Raw genomic sequence first — 7,457 nt, 5'->3', positions numbered from 1 at the left:
TAGCAACAGCCAATGGTAGGCAATTACATGACACAGAGAATAACATGACAGGTGAAACAAATAGAAAATAATTAAGTCCTCCTTGTGTTGACATCAACAAAGCATTTAGTTTGTACATTATCACAGTAAGGGCGATGCATACATTTGAAAGTGCCAACCGGTTTGGTCAAAGAAATATCTTTTATATCTGCTGGAAGATGTGAACCAATGAGCCTGTCTCTAAGAGTGGGGGTGCATATAAAAGAAATAATAGGGGGTTCAGGGAAAACTCAAAAGGGTGTCACTCTCAAGAATGGCGCAGTTTATTTTAATGATCTGTTTGATTTATTCAGCATGTGTACTATATGTGGTGACAAAAAATGGATGAGACTGACATGAGTATCCCGCTCAAGTGACTGTGCTCTGTCAAATGCCTGCTTAATCACCCTGTGTTTGTAAGCTCTGTCTGAAAACATATTGGACATGGCCTCAGCCTGTTCAACAAAATCAGCCTCTTGATCACAAATACGCCCCAGGCATTGGAATTGCCCATATGGGAAGATTTCTTTGAGGTGGTGGGGGTGAAAAGATTGAGGATAGCAAAGCACAACTGCAAACCAACAGTGAAGAAATCAGAGCTTCACTCCCTACATCATCAAAACAATTAGCATCTTTCCAACACAAACTCAACGTCAACCTGTGAGAGCTGGAGACAACTGTCAAGAAGATAAAACTCCAGAAATTCAAAAGAGACACTGACTATGAACAGGGTCGTGTCTACTGTTGGAAATGTAGGTTTGAGACCCACATGGGTAAGGCATCAGAAAGGTCTCTTTCAACCTCACCAGCAGTGAGAATGACGGGAGATCCAATGTATCTATAGATCAGGATTTTTCCAAGAGAAAATGGCCACCTATTCCACATCCTGGCAAGCCACACACAAATGCAGGACACGCCAGGGTATGAGACGCACATCGGCCACCTACAGGGAGGAGAGAGGGACTGAGGAACAAAACACAGAGGTGCTATCAGCGGTAATTAATCTTTCTGATGTGGACTTAAACAAAGACCACTTCACAGTTTTGACTGACAAGGTTTGTCTTTTGCTCCTACTGACAACACCTGTGTTTTCAATACTAGAGTGGATTTATTCCATTTTTACCGCAACCTCCATCTCAAAATGGGGTATTTCCATAATGCTGGCCCTACATATAATTTTCACACCCCTGTCAATACAACTGATTCATCTACCAACTTTAAACCTAAATCTCAGTCTCACCTACAGTGTCCAACCCAGCACTCATTATGTTTCCTAAAAAAGTGGACTTTGAGGTTAATAAATTATTAAATGCTTACCCTTTCACTCCCAAGTCCAACCTGTCAAACAAAGAGCGCCTTGCCTTGAATGAACTTTCTAATAATCAATATATCTTTATTCGTCCAGCAGACAAGGGTGGCACTGTAGTTGTGTTATCCAAGAACAAATACATCAAAGAGGCTCATCGCTAACTTGACACCAAGTATTATGAAAGACTATATAGCAATCCCTTACTGAACATGAAAAACAGTTTGATGCTCCACTGACAGAGGTGCTTGATGAGGGCTGTATCATTGTTAATGAATTGAACTGAACACCCTGTTATAGCAGCTTTTTTACCTACTACTACTACTTTGTATACAAATATTGACCACCAAGAGGGTTTAATTGCTGTAAGTTACTACCTTTCAGACAGAAGGAACTCTACACCCTCCTCTGACTTTCTATTGAAACTGACAGACTGGGTCATTCACAATAATAATATTTTAGTTTATGGATGAATGCCCTATGGGCTCTTGTTTTTCTCCTAATTATGCCTGTCTTTTTTTGGGCTTGTGGGAAAAGGAATATGTTTTGAATCCTGTTAACTCTTTCCATCATTGTATCACCTGGAGATAATAAATAGAATCAGTATGATAATACAATAAATACATAAATGGCAATCATTGGTGGTGACACTTGTGCTGACTTCAGCCAAAGCTTGAGGGTGGTTTTAAACACTGCACAGCTTCCCAAGTCTCTAATGTTTGTGGGTATGGAATTCCACTTCCTCACTTAAATCAAGAAAGCAGATTAATCAAATGCTGTCTTTCTGAACTGCAGCACCCAGTCACCCCTAGCATATGCTCTAGTTATACTGGCACTTCCACTGCCAGGATAGGCCAGGCATCCTCTAAGAGGAGGAGGTGTAAGATTATGAATAATTTTAAACATCAGGCATGCATCAGAGTAAAATAGGAAGTTATCAAAATTGAGGAAATTCTGTTTTTTCAGGAAATTACAGTGATGATGATCCCTTAGTTTTTTATCTAGTACTTTTAGGATTTGTTTATAGAGCAAGTACACATGCTTGAGTGTTGACTGTAACAAATTTCCCTGTAAAGTTACAGCAAACTATGGGCAGCTATAGTTGCCAACATTTTACCATTTTTTACAGTGTCATAATTTACCTTAACAGTTAATTGCTGTAAAAATTACTACAGTAATCTGCTGTGGAATGTGAGCTTTACAGTTTGATACTGTAGCTAAGCCTGCAGTAATATACTGTATTTTTCCAGTGTTGCCATTGTAATCTATATGAACAGTTTCTTACTGTAGTTTTCTTCTTATCCATATTGATAAAAACAACTATATATTGCAGACATATACTGTAAATAACAATGTGTCTTCAATGTTAATGGTTCAGTAATGAGATCAGCTCAGAGCTAATTTAAAAATGCATAACCCTTAATATCTAGCACAAAAGAGGATGAGACAAGTGACAACTTTATGGAATTGAACATTTATTCAAAAGCTTTCAAATACGCCAAGTATATTCAAGTATACGTGTTTGAAAAATAATTCTCAAGGTTCATGCCTTTTCACAGGGGGTCATTGTAAACCTGTTAATTATAATATCCTTTGCTGCCAGCAAAACTTAGTAATGAGTCTAAATAGTAACTGCTTTGCAAACTACTGTTAAAAAATATAAAAGCACAAATAAACAGACTGCAGGATACAAAATTTGTAATGCCTTCAAATGTCCTCTGTTATAATTGGCAGAAGGTCGGCATCCAGGCTTCCAGGCTCACAGCTCACTGAGTGAGAAAGAACCAAGAATGAATGTCGAGCACAGAGTGAGAGAAAGAGAAGTGGAACAATTGAATGGGAGAGAAAAACAACAAGGACACTGAGCGTACCCTTATGAAGTGACGTCAAGTTCCTCAGAAAAGTGGTGATGAGGATTCATTGTGAGCTCACCTGTCTTCTTGGCACTACTTTCCCTGGCTGGCCTCTGTTCCCCTCTCAGGGTTAATGACAATGAAGTACATGTAATAAAACATCATGTAAGAAAGCATCTATTATGTCCCAGGTTTTAGTACAGCTTGCCAACAAACTACAATATATTTGCAGCAACCTAGGTACAGCTTAGAAACACTTTTGGGGCTCAACAGCAAACATATCTTACATATATCATCATATCTTAATCAACTTGGCTATATATTTGAATAAACTTCAACTGTTATGTGCTTTAGATAGTAAATAAGGTGTAGGTATAAACCAGGCTGGACTAATGTTAGCATTCACTGATGTGTAGTAGATTTGCAAGGTTTTGGCTCCAAAAAGCATCAGAAAGCATCAGAGAGAACAGTACCTTACTGTTAGAGTGTGGCTGTATTTTTACAGCAATTTATTACAGTGTAGTCACACCTGCTTGTGACCAGGTTGTTATGCAGTAAGACAGATGGTTAAAAAATCATAGTGTGTACAAAAAGCTTTGGAGCAAACAGAGAAAACTTTTGCCTGATGCTCTTAAAATTATTCAGATTAAACTTAACATTGCTGATGACTCTACTAACTTGTCTTTTAAAAGACAGGTTTGTGTCAGTTATAATGCCTAAATATTTAACATGTCATAGATGCGATGACTTCACCATTAATTAAAATGTCAGAACTGAATTATTGATCATCACTGTAAAATACATGCAAACTGCTTTGCTTACATTAAGGGTAAAGCATCAATCAGCTAGCTAGTCTGACACCTTGCTCATTGCAGCTGTCAGTTTCGCTGCAGCACGTTCTTTAGATCTTGCACGGGTAAAAATCACAGTATCATCAGCATACATTTGGATGTTAACATCTGGACTTACACGAGGAAGATCATTAATATATATACCAAATAAAATTGGTCCCAAGATATACCCCAACTAGCAAATGAGGAACACTTATCACCCACTCTTGTACATTGTTTCTTCTTATTTAATTAGGATTCCATCCAGGTCAGGGCATTGGCAAATAAATTTAATTTAGAATTTTTTTAAATGTAAAAAGTTATGATTAACTGTGTCAAGTGCTTTCTTAAAATCTAAAAACACAGCTCCGACAACACCACCTTCATCAACATAACTTTTGATTGGTTCAACAAAAAAGCAATTTGCCTTTTTTGTAGAATGATGCTTTTAGAAACCAAATTGCATTGGGTGTAGAGAAAATTCACCTTCATTTAAAAGAGTGAGAAAAGAGAGACTAGCTGATCATAAACTACGCTACTGGGAGGATACTAATGGGTCTATGATTTGATGGGATAGTTCTTTCACCTGAAGACAAGGGTCACTACTGCAGCTTTTCAGGAAGAAGGAAAATAGGTGTTTGTTATTGATAGATTTATCGGTTGAGTTAAAGGCTTACATGGTATTGATTTTATTATTTTTTTTAATTTGCATCAATATCAAAGACATCTTTAGACTTAGACCCTTTTATGCAATCAAGTGTTCTCACTACTGTAGATTCTGAGACATTTCAATTGCAAAAACAGGCAATTCATTATTTGCAGGTTCATTGTTGCCATGAAAAGTTTGGTCTCACTGAATTTTAGACTGCTGCATTGTTTTTTATACATTGCTATTGTTGGCCTGAGTTCACAGAGCTGACAGAAGTCAGGGATGTCCTAAAATAGCTACTGTACAGAAAATAAACCTCTTTGATTTGAATATGGCCTTTCCTTTAGCAACATCCCCAGGAAAAAACTTTTCCACTTTTTTTCCACCCACAGTCTAAGAAAAGCAAAGTTGTCTTTTCATTTTTCTGTTTTGTTCTGGTGCGTAATGCGCATTAGCCTACAGCTTCATGGTAGCACTGACATTTAGTCTTGTTTAGACTGAGACAGACTCCATGAACTATGTGGCTGGTGGCACTACATCGTTGGACTCACAAGATGCATTACTGTCCTAGAACGTAAGTAGGCTGTTAATTTGACACAGCATCCACTGGGACTGCTCCCATAAAGCATATAATCCGCATTCTGGGGTAACTAATCTTTCCCTTTGCCTGTGACACATTTTTCTTATGCTGTATCTACTCTCCGCCAACATCAGCAATTTTCAATAACTGCTTCATCTTTTCCAGGATGTTTCCGTCTTCCCATTTTTCACCCCAGTAGTGGACATCATGGCAGCATTTTACATTTCCTCGATAAATCTACAGAAACATACAGTGGCACTTTCGATTATCCTGAAGCTGCCACTGCAGACTCATGATGCACTGGGAAACAGACAGCTGAAAAGGGGGTTTTTAGAGCCTGAACGGAAGCAACAGACACCAGCTTTGTGGCTGCAGAAGGTGTGTAAGATTTAAGAGATTGTTTGGATTTGGAAGATGAAAGTGATAAAGGAAATCCATGCAATCACAAAGATCAATCCCTGTCATTTACTGACGACTTTCAAGACAGTTCAATCTGTTGCCCGAGACACTTTTCCGTGACACTGGCAGATCTGAGCTCCTGTTTTGTAAAAACAAAAACAAAACAAAAAAACAGGGTGCAACTTGGAACTCTGAAAATGTGTCATCTTTTTAGAATCCTACTCCCAAAAATATATCTGTGCCAGCATTTTTTTTAATAAAATGTGGCAAATTCACAAATGCAAATAAGAACAGTGTAGTTTAGCTCATTTTTAGAGTGGATTGAGAGAGAGTAGCGACATTTTTATTGATTTTATAAGGCCATTTTTAGTAGAGGTGGACCATGGAGACATCAAATAGTACCAAACACTGGGGGTGAATAATATTATATTTTGAGGTAACAATAAGTATTACAGGATATTAGGAGTATGTCAATAAATGTGAGCTAACATACTGTAGGCTATATGCTAACATATGTGAAAACAGGCTGGATCCGAAAGTTATTTCAGTGTTACTTTGTCCAAAAAGTGTTTGAAATCATTTTTAATGCCAATGTGAATGTAAGGGGTGTTTTATGGATTCAAATTGGTATTACAAACGTAAATACATCACAGCCTTCACTGTTAGCTAGTAGAGTAAATTGGTGTGTAGGTGAAGCTAATAAAGTATGCTTGTTGTGTGACATTACAATTAATGTTAAGAATTACTAACACTATTGTAGTCATTCTTAGTACATACGTGACTTAAACCTACATTAACTGATTTTTAATTCAAGTTGTAAACACAGTGTGACATATCACCTTTTAAACTGATATGTTGCTCTTGTTAGCAAACAGTTGCTTATTTCCACATATACCAATTACAGAGCAACATTTTCATTCATTTGGAGTTGTTTTTCTGTCCACCTGATGAATGTAAGTCCCATGTTCACTCTCTTTTTGCTCTTTATCAACTCCTGAGGGAAATATCTAGCTCTTTAGTGGCTAAATGCTCTTCTATGTTCATCAGCTAGTCTACAGCTAACTGTGTCTGTTTGCCATTTGGAGCTAAGCAGACTTTGTACAGTGTGTACAGGTTTTTAGAGCTTTTTCTCTAAAAACAGCTGCCTAAAAACACTATGAGAGCAGTAAAGAACAGTAAAGTTGCAGCTGGACATCTAAACAATGAGCTCAAACTTGCTATAAAGCTCCATAAAGCCAAGGGGAGCTACAGAGTCACTGTTAATTCTCTGTAGGTTCATCACTACGAGCGACATCTGCCACATTACACATTGTTATTATGGAAAATATCAATTATAACTGCTTTAATGATCCTTGTGTCCCTCAGTGCACTCCTGATACAATGGACAAGCTTAGCATGATACATAAACATAATAAAGTGTACCTGAGTGAACAAGGGGCTTTTCTGGCTACTCTATTATAATTGGGGAGTAACTAATGGCTGGATCAATATTCATGTTCTTATCTGAAAGACAGAAAGATTACAACAGTTTGTGATACAAGCTATGACAGACGCTGGAGTAAAGTAATTTTTTACTCTGATGTGTTTCTTCCATAATTAATAATTCAATGTGAAAATGTTGCTCATCTCCCTTTTAACTAGCCCCAGTTTCCCAGCATTAACAGTGTTTGTTTGTGTAATAAATCATTAATTTCAGTCCAGTGTTTCAGTTTATCTCTTCATTTATCGGTCATGTTACACAAATGGCAGAATACAAGTTTCAGCTGAGTATTTTGTGTTTCACAGAGTTATGTTTTGCTGCAGGGTTTCAGTCCTGCTGTGA

At 37.5% G+C, this 7,457-nt stretch overlaps 1 long non-coding RNA gene across 1 annotated transcript; it reads right to left on the bottom strand.

Moving 5' to 3' along the window:
* Positions 1-2,782: 2,782 nt before the first annotated feature.
* On the bottom strand, positions 2,783-3,492 carry LOC122998874. Its single transcript, XR_006407533.1, has 3 exons — positions 3,465-3,492; positions 3,196-3,300; positions 2,783-3,093 (listed from the first exon to the last, which is right to left on the bottom strand). It is a non-coding gene; the product is annotated as an uncharacterized LOC122998874 (long non-coding RNA).
* Positions 3,493-7,457: the final 3,965 nt, after the last annotated feature.

Source organism: Thunnus albacares, chromosome 15, assembly GCF_914725855.1.
Source record: "Thunnus albacares chromosome 15, fThuAlb1.1, whole genome shotgun sequence".
NCBI classification, from domain to species: domain Eukaryota; kingdom Metazoa; phylum Chordata; class Actinopteri; order Scombriformes; family Scombridae; genus Thunnus; species Thunnus albacares.
The sequence above is the reverse complement of the archived record's forward strand: the minus strand, read 5'-3'. Positions and strand labels throughout refer to the sequence as shown.